Source organism: Ambystoma mexicanum, chromosome 2q (assembly GCF_040938575.1).
Source record: "Ambystoma mexicanum isolate Mex_15411 chromosome 2q, UKY_AmexF1_1, whole genome shotgun sequence".
NCBI classification, from domain to species: domain Eukaryota; kingdom Metazoa; phylum Chordata; class Amphibia; order Caudata; family Ambystomatidae; genus Ambystoma; species Ambystoma mexicanum.
The window spans coordinates 85,340,634-85,356,532 of NC_090924.1; the positions used below are offsets into that span (position 1 = coordinate 85,340,634).

At 47.9% G+C, this 15,899-nt stretch overlaps 1 protein-coding gene across 2 annotated transcripts in view; it reads left to right on the plus strand.

Annotated features, from left to right (window-relative positions):
- RAB40C (RAB40C, member RAS oncogene family) overlaps positions 1–15,899 on the plus strand; it is a 520,231-nt gene that overhangs the window by 200,522 nt on the left and 303,810 nt on the right. The gene's annotated exons all lie outside the window — the stretch shown is intronic.

Genomic DNA, 15,899 nt, shown 5'->3' on the forward strand with positions numbered 1-15,899 from the left:
GGTTCCCAAGTCCATGTTGCCTTAATACTGTGAACAGGAAGGGCCATTCAACAGAGTCGAAGGCCTATTCCGCATCCAATAGCACTGCTATCGCCTGGTGATTGGGATCCAGTGCAGCCATTACCCCGAACATTCTCCGTATGGCGAATGTTGTGTTGCGACCGGGCATGAAGCCAGCCTGGTCAGCGAGTACCAGCGCAGGCATTAGCGGGAGAAGTCTATTTGACAGGATCTTGGCTAAAATCTTATTAACGAGGTTTATTAATGAATTTGTCTGTAGGACATACATTTTTCGGGGGGTTTGTCTTTTTTGTGTAGGAGAATTATGTTGGCTTCTCTTAAAGTTTGGGGGAGAATGCCGGACTCGGTCACTTCTTCGTAAACTTTTAGGAGGAGGGAAGCTACGATATGAGCAAAGGTTTTATCAAATTCACCTATTAGCCCATCAGGCCCGGGAGCTTTGGTGGCGGGTAAACTCTTTATTGCTTGTAGGATCTCCTCTAGTGTGATGGGATCGTTTAGGGGCTCCCGAAGTTCTCTCTCCACCCAATACAGTTCAGGATCGTTAAGGTAATTGCGTAAGGCCCCAGTGTCCGAGGGATGCATGGCACTGTAAAGTTCTTAGTTGAGGTGTTTCGCACCTTCTACCATGTCTTCCTCCCTGTGCACCAGTTTTCCCTATGGTGATCGGACACTTTCTACCCTTGTTTGTTTCCTATCTGCAGCAATCAGCCGTGCAAGGAGGGCTCCGGGTTTTTGGCCCTCGCCATATTGGAGGATCCGGTGTCGATGCCCCAGAAATGTACGTTCTGAACTTCAGATCATTAACAGAAGTTCCTTCTTAAGTTCTGCTTGGGTTTGTGTTCCGTTTGCGGTAAGCTGCTGACTTTCTAAGGACAGCAGGCGTATCTTGCTAGTGGTCAGTTTGCGGCGTATTAGTTTCAGTATTCAGTTTTCTTTGGCTATGCACACCCCCCTTATGAAACATTTTAGTGTTTCCCAGAGCGTACCTGCCGAATCAACTGTGCCTAGGTTGGTTTCGAGGAAAGAGGTGATTTCTACTCGTAGCTCCGTTGCAAATACTTGGTCCGCAAGCGCTCCAGGTTTGAGGTGCCAGTGGGGTGTTTTTGGTTTGGTGTCTGGAGGGTTGCATTCAAGTGTTACTGTGGCGTGGTCCGAGAAGGTTTTGGGAAGGATTTGACATAGACCCCATTGCCACTTGCTGCGTGAGGAGACGAGGAGATTGTGTTGTGGACACTTGAGTGGAAAGTGTAGTCTCGATTCTCCCAGTTCTGGTGTCTCCAGATGTCTATCAGGTTGTATGCCTTGCAAATCTCCTGCACTTGTAGACTGGCTTTGGACGGTTGTGCTGTTGCTGACTGTGTTTTGTCTTTTCGTGGATCGAGGTGCGTATTCAAGTCGCCTCCCCATATTATGGTTGCATTGCCTAATTGTGCTAGTCGAGAGAGCACCCAGTCAAAACTGTTTGTGCCGTCCGTGTTAGGGGCGTAGGAGTTCACAAATACTTCCTCTCCTGCCACGACCCCCTGCACCAGGAGCGCTCTGCCTTCTGTGTCTTTTTCTGTTTTTATCAGGCGGAAGTATGATGTTGGATGGATAAGGATCGCTACGCCTCTAGTCTATGATGAATAGGAAGAGAAATACTGATGGCACCCCCGATTTTGAAAGCAAGCGTCCCCAAAAGGCAGTACCCTCCCCACAATGAGAGGCAATAAAGGACACACCCCAGGAGGGAACGAGTCCAAGACCAAGTGCGGGTGATGTAAAGGATTTTATCTAATCAATATAGGGCATGCAAAGGACTCTGCAAGCTCCGAGAGCGCTCTGTCTGACAATAGCAAAGACAGTCATATTTATTACAAAACCACGTCACAAATCCTACATGCTATAGGGGGCACATAGTCACAGGGATTGGATGGCGTCTACTAAGCTGTAGGTGATGCAGTGATGAGCTGCGCCAGGATTGGTGGACATCTGTGTAGTGCCAACGTGGGGTGGATGGGTCAGCTCGGCTCGTCTTGGTGGAGCTGCCAGGCCAGGCGCGGTCAGTGTCGATGATTGATGGCTGCACTAGCACTCTGCCCTTGGGGGGAGACACACACACACACACACACACACACACACACGCACACGCACGCACGGTTTGAGGGCACAAGGTGTGCTGCCTTGTTGTTCTGTTAGATGTGGTGAAGAATTACTTTGATATGTTAGTACAGGGTTCAATACCTATCTCCAAGGCTCATTAATTTGGGGTGAACCGGAGTACTACTGGATCAGCGAGGGTACACCTCTGGCCCCTTGAGGCGGTGGGGTTTAGGACCAGGTTGTAAATAATTCACTTGGCCGACTATGGCAGCCTCGGACATGGGGGAGGTGAATTCCTGAAGCGTGTCCAGCAGAAGAAGGGGAGGTGAGGTTGTGCTGCTCGTGCACTAGCAACCCCTGGCAGGCCTTGGTGGGTAGAGGGGGAGATGGCCTTGTGGCTTTACGCGATTCTCTGTGTCTGGGTGGTACAATCTATCATACGAGGGAACAGTTAATAAAGTTAGCAGCATTAAGGTGATTACAAGTTTCTATTGTTTATACATTTGTTTGCTTCTTCATACATAGCTGTAAAAGTTTGGCAGTGACACACATAACATTAGTCGGATGCATAGTGGTAATTCATAAGGCAATAGATAGATGACACGTGAGGTAGCATCATGTTGGATCGCGTACTCGGGAGCATAGAAGCAATACGTTCATATACAATCATGCATTTGCATTTTCGGTTTTGCCACCTTAAACACGTTTCATTATTTTACACACAAGTACTCTTAGTAATGCTTTTCCGCCTTCCCTTGTACACTAGCAGCAATCGTTAGTTGGCATTAGGTGGGGCTCTATCAAGCCCTTCATGAAGTCTTCGAGGCACACAGTATTTTGCAATGGACCAAGGTCATTCTTGCTGCATCCATGTTATAAGCTTCATCTCTTTCAAAAACCGTATTATAATTTACAAACAACTCTGTATAGTCAAAACACCCCATCTGGGGAATGTGGGCAGGGGTTCATGTAGGAAGGTTATTGACGCCATATATTTTCGGATGTTAGGGGTTAGATGCCTGGTTGAGGCCTGTTCAATTGGGATGGTTCCTGTTATTTTCCAGACTTGAACCGCGAGTCAGGTCACTTCGGGGACAGTGATGTACTGCGGAAGGTAAATGATAGTGTTTGTTCTGATACTCGTTCGTGTCTGGTTGCTCGTGAGAACGGGCCTTCAGCGGATCTGCCATGGGGTGGAGGCGCAGGGGGAGTGCATGGCTCCCTGTGCGCAGTGAGCGGGGGCCAAGCTGCAGCTTTTCGCAGGCAGGCTGTTTCATTGCGGGTTTGGTTGCTTCTATCTAAAATGGAGTCTTGAAGCTTTCAAAATGGTGTCCATGGTATGTTACAGTACAAGCCGATTGGCCCTGTGTGTCGATCAGCAGCCACCCTGCCACCTGAACACAGGTGCATGGGGGGCCACTGAAACGCCACGAACCTCATGCAGGTGGTGTATGTCGGGGAGGGGGTCCTATAGACCTATCCTCCCATACATTTCCCCCCTTTCGTTACTTAAGTAACGAATACTGTAACTCGCCCAACCTCTGGCGCTCTTTCTCATTCGCAACAGCCTCATCCCATGCTGGTGTGCCTTTTATTGGCTTCCACTTTCTACATACCCCCAAAGGCTCTCCCCCCTCCTAGCATATTCATCTGGTGTGCAGGTCATATATATACATCCCCCATCTCCTTCCAAGGCAACCCATACCTCTGTATGCCACTCGTGTTCTAGAGGCTCCTTAATTGTGGTATGATATAACCTATCTACTATATCCCCCATCATAGTATAAGGGCACCATTCTATACTTGGGCTCTGGGTCCTCACCTGTTTGTACTTGTGCTTCTTGCATGATCTGTGCCACTCCTCTAGTGTTGCCCATTGTCACCATCATTGTGCCATTTGGCACTGCATTTGCGCAGCATCGAAGACCCAGCTGGTCTAATCACGTAAGGGTTGAAAAAGAGTCGAGAGTGTCTTCAAGGGAAAGTTCCCCGACGCCTTGCACGAAGTCTAAGCTTCCGGTGCATAAATCGGGACTAGCGGAATCGGCATCGAAGTCGAAGCCAAAACTTGACTAGACACCATCGACGACTATAGTGTTGAGACCGCTGACGAAGAGGACGTTGACACGTTTAGCTGTATCGAAGCCTCCTTCGACAGTCGTAGCCAGCGTCTACCCTATCGACGCCTTCAACGCCTTTATCAAGGCCTTCTTTGATACCAAGACCCAAGTCTACCCCATTGTCCACGCCTAGGCAAATTCCACCTTCTTTGCATGAAAAGACTTTCCACCCTCAACCCAGACAGAATGTATTAGATCCTTGTCATCTATATATGAAGAACATTCATCTGTAGAGGATGTCACTCCAGCTGGAGTTAGATTTGGACCCAGAGAGGTTCCTGAAGAACTAGTGGAGCCACAGTCTAAAATAACAGACCTTTATGACTGTCTCCAAAATGCAAGTGGCTTAGACACCTCACCTGAAGTGGATTTTGAAAGGCCAGGTCCTACATATCATGCTGATACCAGTTGTAGTAATCTTATGGGAAGGGTCATTGATTTTATGGGTTGGAAAGCAGCTTCCCCGGATTTTGACCAGGATGGCATGAGTGAGGGTCCTTTAAAAGATCCTGTTCTCCCATTCCATAAAGCACTGCAAAAAAGGGTAATGGTAAATTGGAATACTCCTGATTCGATTGCAGCAGTGATTGCAGCATTAAATAAGAAACTGGTACCAAAATATAGACCAGCTTTATCAGATCCAGAATATTTATCCAAACATCCATCTCCTGAAAGTCTAGTGGTGCAAGCTGCAACCTCCACTAGGCAATCGGCCTGCCCATCAATACCACCAGACAGGGACGATAAAGTTGATGCTTGGGCCTGGAAAGCTTTTCCTTCGGGCAGCATGGCCCTGAAATCGACTGTCACTTGCACCTTAGCAAGATTTACTTATACCCTGTGGGACCTCATGTCATCAGCGGCTGAACGCATCCCATAAGGTGAGGAACGAACGGGATGGTTTCCTGGCTATAGTGAAGGATGGTAAAAAGGCTAGGGAGGAATGCATTCAGTCAGGATTGGACACTGCAAATAGTATAAGCAGGTCCATAGCATCTAGCAGGGTCTTGCGCAGATTTGCATGGCTAAGGAAATCTGGTTTTGCACCTGATATGCAGTCTAGATTACTTTAATATGCTTTTTGACGGCTTGAGGTTGTTTGGTAGCAAGGCGGACGAGAGCTTGGAGAAGCTGCAGACCTTGAAAGCGGCAGCAAAATCACTCAGCGCCGCTATAAGGCAACCTCAACAACACTCGTAGGCAGGCTCATCTTCCTGGAAGCGTCACCCCTCTCGCTTCTATTCCTCTTTTGGAAAAGGGAGGGGGCAGGCCAGTAGAGAGGCCAACGTAGAAAACCCTTTCGAGGTGGAAAAGGGAGAGGTGCTAGATCAGCCACAGCAGCGGCTACTTCCTCCTCAGCCACTGCTACAGCCGCTGCAAAGCCACTTTGAGGTCTTAACCCACAAATGATTCCAAGCCAAAAACTCCAATACATCGGAGCGATCCTGGACACTTCCTCAGGGAAAGCCTCCCCTCCAGAGGAGAGAGCTCACCACATTCTGCAGATGGTAATGAAGTTTCAAAATGCCCAACATCTACCGGCTTTCTATTTTCTAAGGTTGCTAGGCCTCATGGCATCCTGCATTTTTCTGGTGCCGGAGGCCAGATTGAGGATGAGATCCCTTCAGTGGGCCCTCAGGACTCAATGGTGCCAGTTTTTGGGGGAGATGTCAGACCTTCTACAAGTCCCTTCCAAAGTGGCACAAGATCTCCTATGGTGGGCTAGCAACGAGAATATCCTCAAGGGGGATCCTTTTTGGCAACCATGGCCAGAGATAACGGTAGTGACGGATGCCTCACTCACGGGGTGGGGAGCCCACACCAACGATCTGACAATCAGCGGTCGTTGGTCTCCATCGGAGTCCAAACTACACATCAACCTTTTGGAGCTAAGAGCAATCAGACTAGCGCTGAAGGATTTTCTGCCCTCTGTACACGGAAAGAATGTCCTGATAATGACAGACAACACAGTGGCCATGTACTACCTCAACAAAAGAGGAGGCGTAGGATCACTTACACTGTGCAGAGAGGCAATGCAGCTCTGGTTCTGGGCAATGCAAGAATGAATCTCTCTATCGGCAGTTCACCTTGCCGGAGAGCTAAACATGGCGGCAGACGCTCTGAGCAGGCAGAGCACAGTCTCTCAGGAATGGGAACTAGCTCAAGAAGTCCGTCAAGAGATCTTTGCCCTTTGGAGAACCCCTCACGTGGATCTGTTCGCGACCAGTGTCAACAGGAAGTGGGAACTCTACTGCTCTAGGGAATTTCCCCCAAGAGGAGCTCTAGGGGACGCGTTCGTAGTGGACTGGGTATTTCCACTCCTTTATGCGTTTCCTCCAGGTCCTGTGATTCCTCACGTAATCAGGAGGTTGAGAAAGTTCAGGAAAACCATGATCCTAATTGCCCTGGATTGGGTCAGGAGGGCGTGGTACCCGGACCTTCTGGACATGTCCATCTGTCCGCCAATACGTCTTCCACAAAGAGGATCTTCTCTAGCAAGAGGATGGTCGGGTTCTCCATCCAGAGGTCAAGACACTCAGCCTTCACGCATGCGTTCTGAGAGGCTAAGATATAAGGATTGGGACCTCCCGGATGACGTAATTGAGATTTTGCTATCGGCCAGGCGGCCAGCAACAAATTCCCTGTATCGGTGTCGTTGGAACAAGTTCAGTGACTGGTGCAGGGATAAGAATGTGGATCAATTTATTTGTAATACTCCAACAACTATAAAAGGTTACTTGGCAGAGCTATCTATCTTTAAGCGCTCCTAGGAAGAGGTGTCCTATTTTAAAATGCCTTTAGTCATTAAATTCCTGAAAGTTTTGACAGATGTATACCCTCCAACACCTTTTCAGGTGCCCATCTTGGATTTAAATCTAGTCTTAAAATGTCTCTTGTGCTCCTTTCGAACCTTTACATTCTTGTCCATTAAGACTGCTCACTCTTAAGACAATTCTTTTAGTGGCTATAACATCAGCCCGCAGGGTAAGTGAGCTGCAGGCACTGTCTTGTATGCCTCCTCACACCATTTTCCATAGGGACAAGGTAATTTTAAAAGTCAAACCATCTTTCTTGCCTAAAATAGTGTCTGATTTTCATCTGTCACAAAAGATTCTCACCTTCCTTTTATCCTCCACCTTACGCTAGTAAGGAAGAGGAAAGGTTGCATAGACTGGACCCAAAAAAGGCACTCAGTTTCTACATTTCCAGATTGGCAAATCTCTGACAATGTGACCAACTATTCGTTGGATATACCTGGCACAAATTGGGCCTTGCAGTATCTAAACCAACTTTATCCAGATGGATAATTCTAGCAATCTCTGAATGCTTTAAACTAGCTGGGAAAGAGCCTCCAGATGGATCAAGGGTTCATTCAACCAGAGGCATGCAACTTCCATGGCTCTTCAGAGGGGTGTCCCGGTGCAGGATATTTGTGCTGCGGCCACCTGGTCGTCCATGCACACCTTTTGTAAAGCATTACTGCTTGTACTCTACTTCATATAAAGGAGGACTATTTGCAAAAGCTGTCCTTCTTTCAGTCCATAATTAAAATTTCTAGTACTTCCACCTCCAAAATTACCACTGGCTATCGGAGTCCATCATAAAATGAGGACTACGTGGGAGGACACAATCCATTCGAAGAACAAGTTACTTACCAACTGTAACGTTCTTTCGATTGGATGTTTCTCCCACGTATTCCTCATCGACCCTCCCATCCTGCCCCTCTGTACAGTTTATGCCAGTTGCGCTCTAACTTCTTTAAGAGCCTGAGGACTTTAAAACCTGATCAGCTGATGCGACCATGAGCACCGTAAAAACAGAACTGAGGCAACGGGTGCTGCTCGAGCCCTTTATACTGCGGATGACGTCGACGCCTGACGGCGTCCCTCGAGGGAATTCGACTCTGCGGTCTCGAACACAGCGCCCCCTGGGGAAAATGTTTCCTAAGCAGCTGAAGCTGGGATGCGAATATCATAAGATGAGGAATACGTGGGAGGAACATCCAATCGAAAGAACGTTACAGTTGGTAAGTAACTTGTTCTACAGTGATGTCCAGTGGTGTCTGGTGCAGGACGGACTGCAGAGTGTTCTTGAAGCAACCAAGTCACTGCTGCTTGTTGTGCAAGAAGGATGACAAGTCGCTCAGAATATTTTTTAAAACAGAAGATGCTGCTGAGACAGCTGGCAGAGTGGTTTCAAACCCGAAACACAAGCCTCCCTCATCAATAAGCCCTTGGAGTCTGCTCTGTTTGGGAAGGCGGTGGACGACGCACTTGAAACAGTAAAGAAGGAACCGGAGCCCCTGAAGTCTTTCAACCAGATTTCCAGCAGGCCCTACATGCAGGGCTGAGTTGTTAATACCTGCCGCTCCTTTCGAGGGCAATCCTTCTCTAGACCTGCATAGGGTTCTTCTAACACAGGAAGTTTGCACTAGTACTCTAACCAAGGAGCCTATAACGCATATCAAGCCCCTCAACAGCTCGGGTCTCGACATGGCAAAGGAAGGGATAGAAATGCAGCTGCCATAGGCTTCCCAGCCAACAGATGACTCTCCGGTCTGAGGCCCCTCCAATGTATCTCCAGTAGGAGGTTGGATAACATGCTTCACCCGCGCTTGGAAGGGGGATCACTTCAGACATGTGGGTGCTCAAGACAGTGGGCGAGGGTTATTGCATCAAGTTTCTTCAAACACCTCTGTACCACCCGCCAAAGAAAAGAAGAATGTCTTCAGATTCTCTCCTCATCCTTCACGCAGAAGTGGAAGCCCTGCTGCAAAAGGGAGCAATGGAACTTGTCCCCGATCATCAGGTAAACGTGGTTATCTATTCAATATACTGCCTGGGCCCAAAAAGGATCTAAACATGCACCCTGTTTTAGACTTGCGCCCTGCAGACAAGTATGTCAAGCCTGAAAGGTTCAGAATGACCACTCTGCAGGAGATAATTCCACTGCTGAAGCACAGAAATTGCTTGGCCAACTTGGGTAAGAAAGATGCATACTTTCATATTTCAATGTTGCCAGTGCACAGAAAGTATCTGAGATAGAGAACACTCGCTTTCATTTCAAAGTACTCCCAGTCGGGATTGCCTCGGCCCTGAGGGTTTTTACCAAGGTTCTGGCAGTGGCGCAGTCAGTACAGTTGCGGTGTACTCTAATCTAGATGACTGGCTCATAAAAGGAGACACAAGTTAGGCGTGTCTGGCGAACGCCCAAAATACTTTAGACCTGCTCTTTCAACTGGGGTTCTCTATCAACAAAAAGAAATAGTCTTGTGCCCAGCCTAGTGAAACAATCTCTGGGAGCCCTAATTCAGACAGAAGACTAACTTCTCTTCCCCCTCCAACTAGAGGGTCCAAAATATGTTGTTCCAGATCCCTCAATATGTAGCCGGTCCGATAACAGTACAGAGAGCCATGCAGCTATTAGGAATGATGGCATTCTGCATTTTCCTGGTTCCACATGTCCATCTGCGCATGCATCCTATGCAAGAGTGGCTCTCGAGCCAATGGTATCGAGCACGCGGTCAGTGAGACAATCTAGTGGTTGTTTGCGAAAGCCCTTGTTCTATCATTGCAGTGGTGGATGAATAATCGTTCACCACCACTGGAGTAGAGACCACTGCCACCAGACTCATCCATGTCGGGGTGGGGAGCTCACCTTCTCCACCAGAGAGTGCACGGCACGTGCTCACAATCAGTAGCGAACAAACACATCAACCTGTTAGAGCTACTAGCAGTGTTCAAGGCCGTGAAAGCTTTTCAACAACTGCAAGGGAAGACCGTTCTAGTCTAATAGACAGCACCACGGCCACGTTTTAGATAAACAAGCAGGGAGGTACTCTCTATCCAGGGCTGTCCAAACTATCACAAAGCATTTGGAAGTGGGCACTCGAACACATGTTCCCTCTGACACATGTTCCAAGTGAACACAATCTTCTTGCATATGTGCTCAGCAGAGACTTTCATCTAGCCGTAGAACAAGAGTGGCATTTAGACGAACACATTTTGCACATTGCCTTTGCAGAATAGGGGCATCCAGACATAGACCACTTTTTGATACTGGAGAACGCACAATGCCCAGACTGCACCTCCAGGCATCCCCAAAAGATGTCCAAGGGGAATGGTCTCTGGATCATATGGTCAAAGAGATTTGCTGACACTCTGCAACAGGATAATTGACAAGATGCACCAGGAACACGTTACACTAATACTGATGGGACCAATGTGAGCTTGTCATCCATGGTTTTCGCATCTCATGAGAATGTCACTTTCCCCCCTGGGGAAACTGCCTTGCCCCTACAGCATGCTGTCCCAGGATCAGAGGACAACACAGTACCCATGCCCACAAACTCTGAACTTGGCAGCATGGGCATCTCCAACTGCCTCAAAAGATGTATGGACATTTTTAAAGAGGCACGGAAACCTAATATCAGACACTGTTATTCCAGTAAATGGAGACCTTTTGTCATTTGGTGTGGTACTTGTAACATCAACCTATTATTATTAACCTAATTGTTTGTTCCCCCACACACACAGTCCTTTATCTAACTCACCTCTTAGACTCAGGACTCGTTTTTAACTCACTGAAGGTCCACCTTACTGCCCTCTCACCCTAGACCAACACTCAGTGCAAGGTTTCCTAGTGGGAAGTCCCGGTAATCAATGCTTTTGTGCAAGGGGTGAAAATTCACCCACCTATTTCTAATTCATTTCCTGGATGGGACTTGAATGTTGTCCTTGTTCAATCTATGGGCCCTCCCTTTGAGCCATTGCACAAAGCTAGTCTTGATGCTCTCACCTTTAAGACTGATTTTCTGGTGGCTATTACTTCCATTAGGAGAGTTAGTGAATGGCAGGTGCTCTCAGTTCATGACCCATTTGTTCCTATTCATAAGGACAAAATGGTTTTGCTCACACATCCATGTGTTACACCTGAAATTCATCTCCAAGTTCCATGTAAACCTGTCCATTGAAATTCTTTCTTTCAGAATCCTACTAATTTAGCGACGGAAAGAAGCCTCCATACACTAGATGTTAGGAGTGCAGTGATGTATTACTTCAAGACAAAACCACTTCAAAAGACAAATCAATCCTTTGTCTACGTTGCCACTGGTAGAGAAGGGGATCCTGTCACGAAGTCGGCAGGCTCTAAATGAATTGTTAAATGTATCCAAATGTGTTACTCTCTGTCAAAGAGATCCTTGCCTTTTGCTCCTAGAGCACATTCTACTCGAGGTACAGGGGCTACTATAGCTTTCATTGCAAATGTTGCTCAAGATTCTATTTGCAAAGCGGCTACCTGGAGTTCCGTACACACCTTTACACATCATTACTGCTTAGATATACATTCTAAGACTGGTGGGGCAGGCGGTGTTAAGACATCTCTTTGCTGCTGTTCCTTCAAACATCCCTCAACCATCTCTTGGTACTGCTTGCTAGTCTATACCCAGTATGTGATTCTAAGCAGATTCACAAGCATCAGAAGACCTGCATTATACCCTATAATCGTATTTCTGGTGCTTGTATCTGCTTAGATTCACATGTGCCCACCGTTCCCTCCCTCTTGGAGTTGAAGGAACATAGACCTCTTAAACCTTCTCTTCTTCTGTACTCACTCCCGCATTCTCTTCAGGCGCCCTCATGGCAGAACAAAAACAACCGGGGGACCTCGATGTGTGTGGGATCATGGGTACACTACATGTTGCAGACATGCCCTGGTCGACGTCCCTTTTCAATCTTTGAAAAAATTATGCAATACTCTGCGATTACCACTAGATGTCTGACTATATGCACAGCATGTGAATCTTAACAGATACAAGCACTAGAAATACAATTACGGTGAGTAATGTATGTTATTTGCTTAGGACCAAGATGAATAAGTTACTTACACACGGTAACGTTCTTTCTACTGGATGTTCCTCCCACGTATTCCTTATCTTTGATATTTCCTAATATCCAGCTCGCGGCTTTGGAATTTATTTTCCCCCCGTATATGGGGCGTTGTGCACCGATGCCTGCCGAGTCAATGTCCCCCGGAGGCCTCCGTGTTGACGTCATCACAGGTATAAGTAGCGCGTGCAGCATCCGTTGCTCAGTTCCGTCTTGAATAGCGAAGCATAGTCCTGAGTTAGATGGTTACTACCGTTGAGGGAGCGCAGACTGTGACAACGAGGGAAGTTTTACTGCGGGGAAGGATTGGAGGGGCGATGAGGAATACGTTGGAGGAAAAACCAGTCGTAAGAACATTACCATGGGTAACTAACTTGTTCTTCGAATGTGTTGCGTCCTCCCACATATTCCTTAGCTTTGATACTCTCCCAAACCAGTAATATGATCAGGAGGAGGGAGTAACATTTAAGTTTTTTAGGTATGCACTGAGTGCAGTACTGCTACAAATTTAGATTCTTGGCTAGTGGAGGAATCCAGACTATAGTATCTTGTAAAGGTGTGTGCAGATGACCATGTGGCAGCTGCACAAATATCCTTTATTGGTACTCCTCTTTGAAGAGCTGTTGAAGCTGCAGTACCCCTGGTTGAATGAGCCCTTATATACACTGGAGGGTCTTTACCAGTCAATTTATAACATTATGCAATTGTTAAAATAATCCACCAAGAGATGGTTTGTTTGGTAATGGCTAGGCCCAACTAATGACCTGTGTAACCCACAAATAATTGGCCAGTTTGTCTCAATTTAGCAAGTCTGCTAACATAAAGGCTCAAAGCACACTTTGGATCGAGACTGTGCAGCCTTTCTTCCTCTTTTCCCAGATGTGGAGGAGGGTAAAATGATGCCAAGGTTATTTTCTGAGTGATGTGGAATTCAGAAACCACCTTAGGGAGGAGGTTAGGCTTCACCTTTAGTACCACTCTGTCCTTGTGAAAGACCGTGTGAGGAGGTTTGCAAGACAGTCTGTAGCTCACTCACCATTCGGGAAGATGTTCTTGCCACTAAAAAGCCTGTTTTGACGGTAAGAAGTATTAATGGGCACGAATGAAGAGGTTCATGGGGAATACCCATTAAGAAGTTTAAGACTAAATGTATATCCCGCAGGGGAACTTGAAATGGAGTTAGGGGGAGGGGCGGGATAGACATTAGTTAGCCCTTTCAAAAATTGTATTACCAGAGGTATTTTAAAATGGGAAACTTACTCAGCAGTGCGTTTGAATATGCAAAGCACTGCTAGGTAACTTTTGATCGTACCAATCTGGAATCCCAGATTTGCTAAATGCAACAGGAAAGGTAACACTATTGGTGTATTGCATGAAAAAGGATCAACATTCTTATCTCTCCACCAGCAGCAAAGCTTATTCCAACGGCAGCAGTATAAAGATTTGGTTGCTGACCTTCTGGCCGAAAGCATACCCTCCATTACGTTGTCCATGAGGTCCCAATCTTTGTATTTCTCCAGCATTGGATCTTTCATGGATTCACATGCTTAGAATATTCCCAGTCGTCAGACTGGGAACCCTCGGTACACATATATAGTCGTTTCCTATAGGAAAAACTTCCGACACTTGTGTGTCCTATCCACATCTACGTCCTCTCCGGGGCCGTCCATGCATGCCCCATAGGACGTAATGGTATAAAAGCCCCGCCCCCGCGGGTCCCGTCAGATTTCAACCGTCTCCAAAGATAGTGGGATCTCCTCGCGTAGTCTCTACTTTCTAGGCTATCGTTGAAATTACTCGCTGGGTTGACCGAACGAGCCCCTGAGGTTTTTTTGGTCTTAGCAGAATGTCGGGCAAACCTCTTTTTCGCCCGTGCGCCACGTGCGGATTGAAGAAGGTTTACGAGGGGGACGGCCATCTAGATGGTATTTATTGCCTCCACCCTCACCATTCGGCAGACCAGTGTGAAATATGTAAGGGTTTTTCCCAGAAAACCCTGAAAGATCGGAGCCGGCGGCTGGTATCGTGGTTAAATGACGGGGCGGGAGCATACCCTCAGTCAGAGGTGGGCTCCGTGTGCAGCGTGGCCTCGAAGAAAACATCGGGAGCCCCGCGCCGTTCAACCTCGTCGGAACCACCGGCGAAGAAGACTCGACCGGCGGAAAAGGATGTTCCACGAAGCCACTCTTCCAAGGACTCTTCAAAAGAATCTTCAAAAAAGACATCATCATCGTCGTCGAAAAAACAAGGATAGGAAAGGCCAAAATCCTCCTCGGGCGATCCTCATAGATCTGCCACGAGTAGAGAATCGGATAAACGCAGGGAGAGCACCGTTAAGGCGGGACCGCCTAAGCCACCTGCAGGCCCACCGTCGACGACGACGAACCAGTCAGTGTCCTCACTGCCTCTGACGCAGTTGGTTTCCCCCCTCAACCCGATGACGACGGCGACGATGTCCTCGTCGACCAAAGTTATGGCCTGGAGACCAGAAGTTTTTGATCTGGGGTTGCCGGACACGTTACTGCAGGAACAAGCAGTGTCGATTTCCTCGAAGGAAGACGACGGTTTCAGGATTGCGGGCCCGGAAGACCTTGGGCTACGAGCCAAGTCGCCATCAGGAGCAACCTGCTCTCAGGTGTTTACCAAAATTCCAAACTCTCAATCGGCCCTGTCCATGGAGGTCCTGTCCTCCTTACACTCGCTGCTAAAATCGTTGGATGAAAGGCTTCCACCTGTGGCGTCGACTCCCCCCGTCGACGAACCCGGCCCGTCACACCGTCCAACCAAAACGATCGGAGTTCCGGTGACTCCAGTAGTCCAGGAGGAGGGTGAGCTTTCGGACTCTTTATCTGACCGTGGGTCAGCATCGGATATCTCCCTGTCTCCATCTAGGGATCCATCCTGGGTTTCGGATGTGGAACTGGAAACACCAAAGAGCCCCACTCACCCATCGCCACCAGACGATATTGGCGCTTTTCATTCAATGATGGAAAAAGCATGCAAGGAGTTTGGCCTGGCCCAGCAGGAGGAGAAAAAGGACTGCTTTCTATTCGACCATATGGGTAAGAATAGACGTTCAATATTCTCAATACCCATTTTAGATCATGTCTGGAAAGAGGGTGTTCAAACCATGCGTCACCCGTTTTCTGAACCGGCCGTCAAAGGCCGCATTGAAAAGAAATTTAAAGTGCCGGACTCTACCCCGTAAGTGTCTTTCGTCCCAACCTACACCTGATTCAGTGGTGTCGGCAGCGGCGACGAGGAAAGCGAAGGCCAAACACAAGTGCTCTACCCCTCCGGATAATGAGGCAAGGCGCCAAGACGTGTTTGGTAAGAAGGTTCTTTCCGTGGGTGCTGCAACTGTGAAAGCAGCCAACTCTCTGGCTATTGTGGCCAGGTACGACAGGGAGATGTGGCACAGACTAGCCCCTATACTGGACCACCTTCCGGAGGAACATAGAAGAACGGCGATGTCTCTGGTACGAGAGGGCGAAGAGGCGTCGAATCATGCTATTAACATAGCGGTGGACCTGGCAGATTCGGGCTTTAAGCAGATAAACAACTGAGTTGTTCTAAGACGCCAGGCTTGGCTTAAGTGCACCAACTTCAGGCCCGAGGTGCAGTATAAAGTATTGGACATGCCCTTCGAAGGTGACCTTCTTTTCGGAGAAAAGGTGGACGAGGCCTTGAAGGGCATGAAGGAGGACTCGGATACGGCACGTTCGTTGGGTGCTCTTCAGGGTGGTAAACACTTTCGATCCTTTCGTCCCTTTAGAGGGGCGTC